Source organism: Neophocaena asiaeorientalis, unplaced genomic scaffold (genome assembly GCF_003031525.2).
Source record: "Neophocaena asiaeorientalis asiaeorientalis breed wild unplaced genomic scaffold, Neophocaena_asiaeorientalis_V1.1 scaffold65, whole genome shotgun sequence".
NCBI lineage: Eukaryota > Metazoa > Chordata > Mammalia > Artiodactyla > Phocoenidae > Neophocaena > Neophocaena asiaeorientalis.
The window spans coordinates 7,080,659-7,096,068 of record NW_020173215.1 but is presented as its reverse complement, the minus strand read 5'-3'; the positions used below and the strand labels follow the sequence as shown (position 1 = coordinate 7,096,068).

The 15,410-nt window shown below is 41.9% G+C and overlaps 1 protein-coding gene across 1 annotated transcript in view; it reads right to left on the bottom strand.

The window, feature by feature from the left end:
* Positions 1-14,289, bottom strand: part of JADE1 (jade family PHD finger 1) — a 189,512-nt gene extending 175,223 nt beyond the window's left edge. The window contains exon 1 of the mRNA XM_024745105.1: positions 14,244-14,289. The gene's annotated coding sequence lies outside the window, so the exon portion shown is untranslated. The remainder of the gene's footprint in view (positions 1-14,243) is intronic.
* Between the last annotated feature and the right edge of the window lie 1,121 nt (positions 14,290-15,410).

Sequence of the window (15,410 nt, the reverse complement as noted above, 5' to 3'; positions counted from 1 at the left end):
AGACATGGCCCTGCCCATCAGAGGGCCAAGACCCAGCTCCACCTACCAATGGGTAGGCACCAGCTCTTCCCACCAGGAAGCCTGCACAAGCCTCTAGACTAGCCTCACCCACCAGGGAGCAGGCACCAAACACAAGAAAACTATGATTCCACAGCCTGCACCCCAAGTCGGCCAACAGCAGGCCAGATCCTACCCTGGGACCAGCTGGGCCCTGGCCCTGCCCACTAGCAGACCAATGCAACCTTCAGGACACCCTGGACCCCATACCCAGCTGTGTAAAGAGCCCTCCATCCCTGCACAAACAGTGATCTGAAACGAGCTCTGGGATCCCTGGGCCTGCAGCCAGACTCCAGGAACCAGATCTGCCTGCCAGTAGTCTGGCATTAACGCCAGTATCTGGCTTCACCTGCCAGTGGGTGGGCAACAGCCCCAGAGTCTTCAGGACTCTAACTCTGCCCATTAGTGAGCCAGCACTAGCCCCACGGCCCCCTAGGGTTCTGCAACCAGCTGCCTCATGACCAGGCCCCACTAAACAGCAGCCAGCAGCATCTGCACAAGGCAGGGCCTGGCAACCAACCAGACTAGGGGCCAACCAAGCCTACTAGACTGCCCACATAGTCAGCCTGCCACAACAGAAGGACACACGCAGCCCTCTTAGGGGGAACAGCTAGAGCTTATAGCTTGGGTGATGAGAGGGCAGTGCACTGCACTGCTGGGACACATAGGACATGTCCTAAAGAAGGCCCTTTCTCCAAGGTCAAGAAACATAACTAAGCCACCACATACATAAAAATACAGATAGCAACTTAGACAAAATGAGGCAGCAGGGGAATATGTTCCAGAGAAAGGAAAAAGGTAAAATCCCAGAAGAAGAACTAAGTGAAGTAGAGATGGGTAATCTACCTGAGAAAGAGTTCAGAGTAATGATTGTAAAGATGATCAAAGAACTCGGGAGGAGAATGGATGCACAGAGCAAGAAGTTAGAAGTTTTTAACAAGGATGAGACAAATAGTTATGAATAAAACCTAAAGGGTCTAGGGGCTATGAAAACCAACCTCTCATTAAGACAATTAGATCTCATCAAATCTCACCAAGAAAATCATATTCCAATCTGAAGTTCCTTGTTCTTCCTTATAAAAGGGATCGCAGGAATAAGATAGAAACTTTTGTCTACACGCTGTGGCTACATTAGAGTAACTGAAGAGCTCCAAAACACACGCCCTTACATGATGAAGTCCTTTATTGTTGTGGGGTCACTGTGGAAGGGTTCTCAAGGAGAACCTCTGAGGGCATGAAGAAAATTACCCATCACCATTGAGCCTCCAGGAGTAACAAAGAGGAGCACTTAAAAGCAAAAGATGCCTTCAGGTAAGCATTTATTACTATGATAACGGTTATCACAATTTAATTTACATTACAATTTAATTTACATTAATTTGGATTTACCTTACTTATATTAAAAGAATACATGGCCTTCTTTCTGAAATTGATTAAATTAATATCAACATAGAAACTATTACTTTTTGTGGGTGGGGGGGGAAGGCGACCCATCTAGGGGAGGAAAGGCGACCCATCTATTCTTCTACTCATTCTTCCATCCACCCACCCACCCATCCATCTGTCTGTCTATCCAAATTATATTTTAAGGCCCTCTTATTTAGTGGCTTTATGCTAGTTCCTGAGTCTGCAAAGATGAACAGGACCAGATTCAAGACCTCAACATAGTCACCATCCAGTATGTAGGAATTTGATCTAAAACATCATTAAAATTAGGCCAGTGTTCAGGATATGTATCAAATGCTTTTAAAGTAAACCCCAGAGATATGCTTTAGGCATTATCTCTGTACTTCTTCACTATACTAATGTTCCCTGACATTGTTATCACTGATAAATGTCAAAAGGGAGAGTGATATTTTTGGAACTGATTTTTTTTTTACCCTATTACAAAAATAGATTATAAACACATACACATATGTCACAGAAAGAACTTAGACTAATATTTCTATACAGGGATAACCATTAGCACATTTTTAAAGCTCACAGTTACCTTCCTGTTGTCAGTTACAGTCATCTGTTGGTTTGAACTCCTTATTTTATGATAGCTATCAAAACCTATTGGTAATACGTAATCTGATTAAGTTTAGCAAGAGCATGAAAATTTTATAGTCAGAGTTCCTGAAAGAGGCTGTATGATTCAATATTTTCATCCAACCATCTTTATAAAGGCATAGTGCTAACGTAAACCAACAAATAATGATCCCTAATAAAATTAACACAAAGCTATAATTGAATTCAAATTCATAAACGTTTTATTTTTAGGTAGCTGTTCTCTGTTTAGGACCTCAGCCTAAGTCAGTATTTAGTTATAATTTACACTAGGCAAATGCTTGGGGGAAAGAACATATATACTAAGGCAAAGCACAAATGAGGCAAAGTTATCCATGTCATCACGCTACTCTACCATAGGCCCCTTTGCTTCTCCTGGAAGGTTGTTGGTACCCCTAGTGTTGGAGGAGGGTACTGAGGCTAATCTGGATTGCGGTTCAGAAAAGTGAAAGATACAATGCCTTTCACGGAGGTCTCTGGAGAAAGCTAAGGTTTCTCTAACCTTGGAGAAGCACACTCTAATACAAAATGCAATATCATACAACTTTATTTAGTTCAAGGAGGCTGTGGTGGCAGTGTCAATACAGCAGGTACAAGGGCTGAAGGAGCTTTTATTACATCACAGATTGGCAGCCTGACACGTAAAGACCAGTACTGATGGAATATTCAAGTCACTAACTTCGTCTTTCTACTCCACTCAAATAGCATGAATCAGTCAGCTCTGCTGCTATACAAACAACCCACCCACACCCCAAATTTTAGTTAAAACTGCAAAGGCTTTTTCTGGGATCTGTAATGAAGAAGACATGTGCATCAAAACTGTCTTTGTGTTTTCTTCATTCTAGATCCAGGCTGAAAAGAGTAGTCCATTTTTGGACATGCCACTCTATGACAAAGAGAAAATAGCAAGAGAGCTGATGGAAATATACAATGAGTCTATCTATGTCAATTAAGGCTGCTATTACAAAAATACCATAGAGTGAATGGCTTAAACTACGAACATTTATTTCTCCCAGTTCTGGAGGTTGGGAAGTTCAAGATCAAGGCACCAGCAGATTCAGAGTCTGGTGAGGGTCTGCTTCCTGGCTTATAGACATCTGATTTCTCATTGTATCCTCACATGGCTGAGAGAAAGAGATCACCTCTCCCACGTCTCTTCTTCTAAGGGCACTAATCCCATTCATGAAGCCTCCACCCTCATGGCCTAATCACTTCCTAAAACCATTGTGTTGGGGGTTAGGGCTTCAACATATGAATTTGGGGGGAGAAGAACAAACATTCAGTTCATAGTAGGCTTTTAGAGCTTTCACTTGGATGAGGCATAGTCAGGGTTACCCACATACCATTAGCCAAAGTACTCACATGCCCAAGCCTGACATCAAAGTTGCGGAAACTGTCTACTCCCCCATAGGAGGCACCGCAAGTTGTGTGATCCTGTTAGAAGGAGTGTGAGTTGCTGGGAATGGTAACGCAATGCCCCGCACCATGCTCCCTTCTGCAGTTCCCACCCAGTTCTCCAGCTGATTCCTTCAGCCCCTTCCACTTGCTGCCAGCTCAAGGAGGGTACAGTGGTGAGTCGTGTGGAGGAGACCACACACGCAGTGAGGCTGCAGCAGCTGTTGTTTCCACGCTTCCCTTTTTGTTCTCGTCAGTCTCTGAGTACAGACGGCAGGGTGGGTTGGGAGGGAGTCTGCAGATGAGGTGGAAGACGACTGAGAGAACAGAGACCTTTCTCATTAACTGAAGGGGTCATTTGTGTGCATCTAGAGGGCTGCGCCTGCGAGAGTACAATTAAGCCCACTCCTCAAAGCCATCCTCCTCTTCAGTTAATATTTACTGAGCACCCACTGAGACACTGGCCCTGTACTCAGAGCTACAAACTCTCCCAGGCTGAGAAAGGCTCTGACTAATTTGCACATTAAAAAGCACACAGGCAGAGGAAACCCACCTTCTTCTCCTTCCCAGTCACCCTGGGAGAGAACCTCTTCTCTTCTTCATTCACGTGTGGAATCCCAATTAAATATAGTAAACAAAGGAAAACTTCTTACACTGTAATTTTCTTCCCTCTTCCCTTGCTTTATTTGCTGTCTGGATTTTATTGCTCAAGAATTGCCTGCTCTAAGCATCATCCCCTATTAGTTAGAGAGATAAAAGCCATAAAGGGAAGGGAACTCCTTCAGTTCTCTTTGCTGGTTGTGAGACAGCAGCACCTTTCCAAGGGGAGTTGACATCTGTTGACTGAGACTGCTGTCCTGCACCAGGGCTGTGTTCACGCTCCGAACGCAAACTGCAGCTATCAGAGACAGAGCTGGGTTTGATAACTCCTTGAGCCCAGAGCAAATCTGCTTGGGCACTAGAAAAGAAATGGTGTAGTCTTAAAGCAGATGTATGTTCTTAATGTGGTTGGCTTGTAAAGCGATAAAACATGGAGTTTTTCCCCCCTTAGCCCATCACTACTGTTAAACAGTGTAACTTAAGACAGGGCGATTCTATCACAATTCCCTGTAATATTTAGTCCATAAACTAGAATGAAACTTAGATTTGTATCATTCGTTTTCTCACGTCTGGTAAGATATTAGGAGCAAACCACGTGTGTCTCCACGGTTATAAACAAAGGTGTCATGTTTGCAGAACAGATCCTATAGGTAGAACTTCTATAAATGGGATAAAATATGGGGTTTTCATTGGTTGAAATGACGTTAACTATTTCAATCAGCGTGATTTTTATAAGAAACATTTTTCCCTTCTCTGTGAATGCCACCAAGCATTTGTGTCTTTGTATCACCTTTCTCCTAACCTGAGGTCTTGGTCCAGCTCTTCCACTGTGACCTTGAGAAAATCAACTATTCTGAGACTCTGTTTCTTTCCTTGTTAAATTAGGGTGTTGATTTGGATCAGGATTTCTCTAGGTCTGTTCTGGGGAACATTGTTTCTGAGGAAATTAGTGAGGGTCATGTTTTAAAAAAGAGGCTCTATGGTCAGATAAGTTTTGAAATTGTGACATTAAACAATATTAAACACATTTCCTTACTCAGAACTTTAGCATCCTAATACTATTCATTGTGATTCTCCAAAGAGAGAGATAGAGTAATGCCTTATTTCCCCAATTGATTTAGCCAGAAAATTTTTTTCTTGCAGATTATTTCTCAGAATCAGTCTGAACATTAGACTTCAAAGATCCTTCAACTGATAACATTATATGATTCTATTTCCTATTTATTCTGCCTAACTTTCCAATTTCTCTCACCTATTTCAGGAAGAGAACTACCTGGGTTTTCTAACTCCTTCATAAGGTGAAAGTCAGTCTGTTCTTTATTCCTTTTTCCCCTGTAATTTATTTGAAAATTTTCAAACCCACAGAAAAGTTGAAAGAATAGTACAATCAATATATACTCTTCACTTAGATTCAACAACTGTTAACATTTTGCTCCAATTACTTTCTCTGTCTCTGTCTCTTTCTCTCTCTCACACACACACACACTATACATACCATATGTATAATTTTACTGCTGAACCATTTGAAAATAAATTGCAGACATCATGATACTTTATCTCTAAACACTTTAAGATGTATCTTTGACTTCCCTGGTGGTGCAGTGGTTAAGAATTCGCCTGCCAATGCAGAGGACACAGGTTCAATCTCTGGTCCGGGAAGATCCTACATGCCGCGGAGCAACTAAGCCCATGGGCCACAACTACTGAGCCTGTGCTCTAGAGCCCACGAACCACAACTACTGAGCCCATGTGCTGCAACTACTGAAGCCCATGTGCCTAGAGCCCATGCTCCACAACAAGAGAAGCCACCGCTCACTGCAACTAGAGAAAGCCCGCACACAGCAACAGAGACCCAATGCAGCCAAAAATAAATAAATAAAAAGTTATTAAAAAAAAGGTGTATCTTATAAGACAAGAGCATTCTTCTACACAACCTCAGAACCATTATTACACATAAGGATTAATATCATGAAAGTATACTCTGTATTTAAATTTCCCTAATCGACCCCACAATGTTCTTTACAATTTTTTTTAAACTCTAGGATCCATTCAGGGTTCACACATTAGATTTGGTTATGTCTCCTTGGCTTCTTTAATCTAGAACTAGCTCCCTAATTTGTTCATTTCTCATGAGATCAACCTTTCTGGAATAGTCTAGGTTGCTTATTTTGTAGAAAGTCTAACATTTTAAATTTGTGTGATAGTTTCCTCATAATTAGCTTCAGTTGAAATATTTTTGAAAAAAAATTGACAGGTTATATGGTTGTATATTTCAGACTGCATCATATCAGGAGAGACATAATGTCACTCTGTCCCATTATTGGTGATGTTTGGAGTAACAGCATGGTTAAAATGTTATTTGCTATATGTCTGTTACAAAGATATGCTTTCCCCCTGGTAATTAATAAGTGATCTGGTAGTTGATATTTTGAGACTCATGAATAACTTCTTTCCTAACAACCCTTCACCCAGTGGCTTTAGAATTTGTTGATGATCCTTGCCTGGACCAAATAATACACTGGGATTGCAAAATAGTAATTTTTTCTAATCCAATCCCTTCTTTTTTATTAACAGTTATTCTTCTATAGATAAGAATTTTCTCTTCCTCTTTCTCCTTCTCTCTCTCTGTCACTTCCCCTATCTCTGTCTCTCATTGAGCATCGTGATGTACCATAGATTCCTTTTTTATTCAATGTTTTATAATCTATTGTGTAATTCATCCTTCTAACATTTATTCAGAGACTACTCTCTGCCAGGTACTAAAGTGAGGTTAACCTAACATTAATCTTAGTCTGCTTTACCTTCCCCCGTAAGTACTTAAGAAAACTATCAGTGGAACATTAACAACTAATCCAAATTCTTGAACTGGCCACCACTTTGCCAACAAACTTTTGTCAGATAGAGGGAACTGAAAATGAAGATGGGAGTGGAGAGTGATCTCCAAATTTTAATTATTATTCCCCTTTTGTAAACCTCAGCCAGGCTACTGTGGTTACAGCAATCATCAAATGGCCATGTGAATCATCACAGAGGAAAAAAAAAAATCAATTACCAACTCCATGGAGCTACACTCAATCTGCCTCAGAAAGGAGAGAATTCCAACACCAAGAACTTGGCCCTGATACATGGGCTTATCATCCATGGAAGGAGAATCATAATTTCTATTTCTACTCTGTGCACAAAATAGTCATTTAATGATCACTCAAGTCATTAGGAAGACCGGGGAACTATGTCCATGTCTTTAACAGGTTCTTAAGCCAATAGCAAGGTATCAAAGGCCCTGGTCAAGACAGGAGCCCCAGAGCACTTCCCTGGCCAGACACAGGCCACAGGGCCCAGATGGGCAGCATCCTCACCTCCCCAACAGGATCTGAATGATGAATTCCAAACAATTAATCACCAAATGAATCAGAAAACAGCTTTCAGTGGAAGGAAAAAGGACCCTGTGTTTCTGGGAAAGAATAGACTGACCCATCCTGGTCACATTTTCCAGTGGAAGGAGTGTTCTGAGCTTTATACAAGGGGAGAGACACCTTGCAGGGCACACGCCTGGTGCTGTAGCACTCTGCTGACTATTAGAGGTCAGAAGACATATCCAAAGGACAGACAACCTTCTAGACTTTTTTTTTTCTTTTGTGGGGTCAAGAGTGGTGTATCCTGCTCCCTGTGGAGCCTAGGAGCTTCTCCTCCAGCCCTAGAAGAATGCACAGTCTGTGTTCCCGCTGCGGAGGGGCAGGCAGAACAGGCAGAAACTGGTGTCCTGCCAGGGACTCAGGAGACAGGGGGCAATTGTGATCCTTGGAATCTTTGTTACCTTAAGGTTTACAAAACTTTAGTGTCTTTCTGAGGTCATGGCGGAAGATCTTCCCAGCCGCCAGAGCACCTCCAAAGGAATAAGGGCCCAATGGAAAAAGTTCAAGGTTTTGGAGTCCACAGACTTTGGGTTCGAATGTCATCCCTGAAATTTATAAGGCACAAAGCCTAGGCAACTTAGTTATTAATTCCTGTTCCCTCATCAGTAAAATAGAGAAAGAAAATACCTCACAGATCTGTTGTGAAAATCATGTTAAATAAGGTAAAGCATGTGCATCGCTTCATTAGTTAGGATTCCTTTCATTCCAGGTAACAGAAACCAACCTGAGCTGGTTTAAGGAAAAAAGTGAGAGAGATTGAGACAGAGAGAAAATTAATTATAAGGTTTTAGTGATATCCCCTTGTTCTTAAAGTCAAGAATTCAGCTAAGCCTTATAATGAGGCTGTAGCCGAGACATAAAAAATCATCAGGAACCACTGTAGCTTCTCTTCGTATATTGGATTTTTTTTCTCCTTTTGTGAGGATTGGCTTTCTCTCCACTAAGCCAACAGAACTGACAGACCCATAGCTTTTGAGTTTATGTATCCCTTTCCAAGACACCAACACAGAGGTAGTGGGAATCCATAATTCCAATTCTAAAGTCTCACAAGGGAATCTGATCCTTTACCTTATGACAAGAGTTCCCCGTGGCACGAGTAGACGGTGGCTGGGACCGTGGAGTGTAGACTCAGCATAAACAGGGCTGAAGGGGCTGACCCCGTGGTCAGCAGTGTACTGAGGGGATCCTTGTGGACTGTGTAGACATTCCAAAATGTGTTTTCCACAGGTACCTAGCTCAGTATCTGCCACATAATGGGGGTATTATTTTTCTTTTTCCTTCCTCTCATATCAGATATGATGAATCTAAGAGAAGAGTTGGGGGAAATTACTCAGATATTCTGTGGCATGTAGGGCCCTTTGATAACTGAAATGAAATCATCAGGATTAACACAGGATCTGGCAACAATCATACCACTAAGATAAGTAAGGAAGGCTGTGTACTTTTTAGACCTTCCTTCTCTTCCTAAATTTGACTTCTTGCTGTGTTCTCTGAAATGTTTCTTTCTACCCTTGGAAAATCCCTGGTATCTGGTGATATGATGACAGGAACAATACTTCTATGGAGAAAAGTCCTCCCTACAGAAGTGGGTGGGTTAGGAGGTAATGGTTGAGGCTAGTTCGCAAAGAGAATATTAAGAACAGAATTGCTCCAGAAGCTTAGCTGGCTTTTTCTTAACTGCTGCAGACCACATTCCCAAGTGCAGCAATTGTACAAAAATGCAACATTTATTCCTTCCTTCTTTCTTCCTTTCTACCTTCCTTCCCCTTCCTTCCTTCTTATCTTCTTTTTCTTTTCTTCTTTCATGCAGCAAATGTTTACTGAGCATTTTACTATTGACAGAGACACAAAGAAAAGCACTCAAATGTTTTATACGATCACCTCTTTCTCCTGGGAAAGCAGTGGCTCAGCCAGGAATTTCTGGAACTGCAGCTGGGCACGAGAGTAAAGAATACTGTCCCTGGTTATAGGAAGCTGATTAAAGTGGCGCTTCAGCCCAGAAACTGAAGAAGGTCAAAGCATCCAGACCAAAGCTCTCCATGAGTGGACAGCATGAATCTGGACCAAAGGGTGAACAACAGTGAGCACGCAAGGCAGAGCCAGCAGGTCGGAGCAGGGCCTCGCATGAGCCCCAGAAGCTATAAGCCACCTACAGCAATAACTTCTTATGGGAAGCCCACAGGCCTTGGCCAGAAAGGGACCTCTGAAAGCACCCAGGCCTTTTGGTCCTTAGGAGAGAAAAAAGAGAGTTCTGAAGGCAGAAATGTTCACCATACCAAATATTTGCCTCATGGTTTAGATCAGAGTATAAAACCCTCAGTAATTCTATTTCCTGCCCATCTCCCAACACAACTTGCAAAATTGTAAAGAAAGAAACATTTCTCTAAATTTACTACTGAGACTAAACTAACTACTCACAGGAGCTTAGGCCAAACATAAGCTCTTTCCTTAAGAAACAACGACGTGCACATGGCCATTTAAACACAAATTTCTTGACATCACCACTGAAAACAAATTATGTCCAGGTGGTAGAATATATTAGATAAGTTTCAGGGTCTTCCTACATTAACAGCTTAGATTTGAGGCAGCATTTTATCTTCACAGACTGGCATTTGTCTCTATTATGTTTCTCAACCAACTGAAAACCCTTCAATCACTGGGAAATATTTAATGGGTAATGAGAATTGCTTGAGTGACAAGTCTTATTTGACTAAGTAGCCCAGCCATGTCTTTACCATTGATATAAATGCTTCCATATTACATTTACATCATTTATATCCATTGTAAAAAAAATGTATCTCAACAGTCCAAAAATAATGTGGCAAGAAGGCAACCCTGGGGTGTTATAAATATCAAATAAGTCATAACTATAATGATAATATTGGAATTTATCGTTAGAAGATAGAGGTTGAACTTATCAAGATGCCACAAGTGAGCAATAAAGACCTCCTTATTGAGTGCAGATAAATTTCAGACTTTTGATAACCTTGTTAAACACTCTACAGTTCCTTATTCTTAACACCATCCCTTGGTTTTAAAACTGCTCACTGCTTTTATAGTTGCTGCTTTGTGTTGCTTTTCCGTACCTGATGGTCTCTAGTAAAACACAAGTCTGGTATCAAAGAGTCTCTTTTCTCTGCTTTCACTTCTCCCTTCCCGAATTCCTTTCCCATCTCCCTTCTCCCCACTATCTTCTAACTTCTACACCTAATAGTAGGACAAGGACACGAACAAGGAAAATAAAATGCAAATATTGAATAACAGGAGAAACAGAAGTGTAGCACCCACTTTCCCACTTTTCTCGACCTAAATAAATCTCATTCATCCTTCAAGACCACTGTATTAGTCTACACAGGCTCCCATAATAGAGTACCACAGACTGGGTGGCTCACACAGTAGAAACTTACTTCCTTGCAATTCTGGTTGCTAGAAGTCCAAGATCAAGGTGTCAGCAGAGTTGGTTTCTTTGGAGACCTCTCCTCAGGGCTTGCAGATAGTATCTTCTCCCTGTGTCTTCAAGTGATCGCTCCTCTGTGTGTGTCTGTGTCCTCATCTCCTCTTAGAAGGATACTAGTCATGTTGGATTACGGCCCATCCTAATGACCTCACTTAAACTTAGTCAGTTCTTTAAAGACCCTATATACAAATACAGTCACATTCTGAGGTATGAGGGTTAGAACTTCAACATATGAATTGGGGGACACATAATTCAGCCCATAATAGCCACCCTCATCTACCTTTACTAAATTCCACTTCTCTGCCACACCAGCCTACCTGCTGTTAACCATACACAGCCTTGTTGATCTCTGCCATTATATTAGTGGCTGATTCAATTTAACTGGGGACTTATGGACACTGCCTTGAGTACTTTTTAGATGAGAGTCATTTCTCCCTCAACAAGATCCATGAGCACAGTGACAGCTTTTAATCCCTCTCAATGCCTAGAACACGGTCAGCACATTAGTAGATAGGCTTACAATAAAACAGAAAAGCAAAACAAATCTCAGATGAATTGAATGTCATTCTTTTAGTTGCTGTGTTTGTGCATTTTTATCCCTTTGAGAAGAGAAGCCCCTTAGAGGCACAATTGTGCCCCTCTGAAGAGAAAACAGGGATTAATTCAATTTGGCCAGTGAAAATGAAATTTGGACAATTTTCAAAATCTTTTGTCTTTTCAGTATGATTTTGAAGTATAGTGAGGTGAAAATTTTATAAAAAAGGTCAATTCCAATATTTTCATATATTTGCCTGAGATTGTTTATAAGGAGCTTAGTTAACTTTGGATAATGATCACTATACATAAAGTGATCCTTCTTTGTAGAATAAGTTTAGAACACTGTAGCATGGGTACCGAAAGCCAATCTGGAAAGTAGTTACTAGCAGAGGTAACATCTACATTACACAGTTTGATTTTTCCATTTATAGAGCTACCTCACATGTCCTTCTCAACTTCACAAACATTGTGGGTAAATATTTTTGCTGTGACCACGACTTTTAGGATGTTATTTGGCTCTTCATGTTTCCATAACTCAACAGGTTCTTCCAGAGCTTACTTTGCTCATGCCTGAGGGTGTGCCCCCCAAAAGTCTACTCAGTTATAGTCTTTCAGTTGTTTGGAAAATTCAGTCTCAAACAAGAGATGAAATCTATGTTGTTTTTCTGACTCTTTAGGGATGTAAACAAACAACTGCCTTACTGGAAAAAAAGCATAATTCCTTTGCATAAGAAATAAAAAGCCAGGTTGAGGAAATTCCAGAATGGTGCAAATCATGGTTTATGTCACCTTCCATGGCAGCTCTAAAGAAATGTTAACACCCAATATCACGTAGCTATTGATAAAGAGGGAAATGCCAGGAAATTCTGATTTAATGCTGTCTGGACTGTTCATTCAACAAAGAGGATAATAACAATGACGATGGTGGTAATTCTCAAAAGGAATTAGACATTTGCATTGTCTTCAGCCTATGAGATGATATGCATTTTGAGGGAGACTAGGATGTTATTAGGCAGGTGAGAGGCCATGTCCAGGAATGCTGTCTAATTGCCTCCCATTTACTATCATGGGCCAAGTGCTTTGCTTACGTTACCTAATTCAGTCCTCACAGTGAGATGGGTATTATTCTCACCATTTTATGGACGAGGAAACTGGAGGGCCAAAGCATTTCTGTGCCTTTCCCAAGTCATACATAAGTAGGGGAGAGCGGGGTGTCAAAATGTACACTCCCAGACCATCAGACCCAATTTACCCAAGACTGTATCAAGTTAAAGGTATGAAATTTGGGTAGGAGAAATGTTTGCTAAAGTGACAGCCTGGGTTTTTTTTTTTTTTTTTTGCTTTTGTTTTAATCCTCTTTAATATATTTCTCTGGTCCAGTTCCTTCAAGAGCTGTCCCTGTTCTAAGTTTCTGTCTTCTACGAGGAAATCGACCTGCCAGAACAATCTAAGAGTTACCACATTGTAGTAAATAAAAGCATCTCCAAACTGCCTGGGAGACAATTATTTATGGAGGCAATAATTACGTTGTATTTTGGTAAGAGAACATTTCTCTCCTCAACATATATAGGAACAACCACCACTTACAGCTGAAAATAGAAGCGGGGTCTTTTGCTTTCAGATGACTGCAAAACACATTCCCAGCATCTCATTTCAGAAAATCAAGTTTTTATTTAAAGTTCCTTTGGGATTCTCCCCGAGCCTGACTCTTCTGTGAAAGGGACCTGGGACCTGCCTTCTGCAGTCGGCAACAGCAAGGACTATTCTACTCTCCGTGGTCCACACAGCCCATCCATGGGAGCGAGGGCAAGGAAGAACAAGCGCGGTAGCTTCCTCCATGAAAAATTACTAGTGAGGCGCAAGCGTTCACACACGTGGTTTCCAGAGAGATTTCAGCCAGACCTAGCAGTCCCCCTAATCGTCAGACCCCGTTGTTGATTCCCACCTTCAGCAAAAATCCTTTAGGGCAGCAAGCGCAGCAGGAAACCTGTCATTAACAACCACCATAGTGTCACATCAGCGATTCTCAGTAGCGTCGGCTCCACTATTTAACTCAGCTGTTTACCTCATCGGGAGAGCTTTGTTTGATTGTCAGAAAATAGAACATGTACAGTCGTCGGTCATAAACACACACAAGCTCTCCAGAGCACAAATAAACAAAACGATCAAGCACGTTGGTAAATGTGTTTGCATTATTTAACGAAGCCAGATGAAGCATGTGCATAACCCTGCATATCAAGCGCCATGGAGTAACTTGTTTGTAATCTGTCTTGTACAATACAGCTATTGCCACTCATTCCACTCACCCAATTCAGACCCTGGAAATGTACTATTTTTAGACTGGCTTTGTACACCACTATTTACAAAGCGCACTGTTAAATCCTTTGAATAGCAGCCAAGAAGTTGGGTGAGAACCTAGAAACCTGCCACACAGACCAGCATCCTAATCAACCCTGGGACAGCCAGGCTAGAGATCTGCCTTTGTTTCCTTTTCTTCCTTTCCTTTGTCTCCCCAGGAATATCAGTGTAAAAAGGCAAGGAGACAAAGAGGTGGGCCTTATCTGTTCTTGTCGTTCAAATGGGTTGCTTTACTCGCTCTCCTAGATAACAGCCCATTTGTCAACATCTTGGGCGATTTAAGCTGTTCTTTGTCAAAACCACTTTTGGAAAAGATTTGACCACTGATTTACTTGAGAGCCAGTGTGACGGCAGAAGGTGCGTCATGGAAAACTCACGTGGGTGCTTCACAGCAGCTGGGAGTCGATCACATGACGGCTCACTGCTCCGGGCCAATCCACTGCTGGCAAGCTGGCCAAGTGGCCACAGGGGAAAGAGAGACAGAGAAGAAAATAGTAGGCAAAGTGTTGGCGTGAGGCCGTTGGTGGATGAAGCTATCGCAAAGAGAAAGGATTGCAACACCAGGGAGGAGATGAAGGGCCTCCTATCATTTTGCACCCAGCAAGAAACCTGAAGGAACTAAGAACTAAGTTTGGCTCTCTTTTGACAGCTTGAGAAAAGCTGAGAATGGAAGCAATGACTGGGCTAATTCTGGATAAAATTTTTTTAAATGATATTTGAGAGGAATCCACATCTTTGCCTCAATTCTTAGCTTCTGTGTAAATTGCTCATTTTCCAAATTCTTTATTTTTTTTTCAGGTGACTCCAATTCATTTGCATTTTTTGTAGTGGATGGGATCCTTTGAGACATCCCTGGTGGCTTGGCTGGTAAAAGTGGTGCAGCTAGGGCTTCTCTGGTGGTGCAGTGGTTGAGAGTCCGCCTGCCGATGCAGGGGACATGGGTTCGTGCCCCGGTCCGGGAGGATCCCACATGCCGCGGAGCAGCTGGGGCCGTGAGCCATGGCCGCTGAGCCTGCGTTTCCAGAGCCTGTGCTCCGCAACGGGAGAGGCCACAACAGTGAGAGGCCCGCGTACCACAAAAAAAAAAAAAGTGTTGCAGCTAGAAAGTGGCCAGGCAGTGATATCCCATCCTACCCCTGCACCTGTACTTGGATGTCCTCATTCCTTTCACTTTACAAAACTAATCAGAGGAGAAATAGAGAGGAGAGTTTTAAGTGCTTTGGATCAGAACTGCTCTCTGAATTTAAGGCATTTCATTATTTTAGTTATTATTTCAGGTTCAGTGAGGTCTTTATGTTCATTATAATATTAGAGGCATTTGATAGAAAAGCAGTGTGCCAAGATGCTTAATAACAGTAACAACAAAAGCAGCTTACTTTTGAGCCTATATGTGCCAGGCACTGTTCTAGACACTTTGTACAATATATCTACCCTTACCAATGGCTCAGCAAGCTAAGTATCATTTTCCCCTTTGTGGGGGAGTACTGAGGATCAGAAGGTCACTTGGCCAAGGTCACCAGCCAATCAATGGCAGATCTGAAACT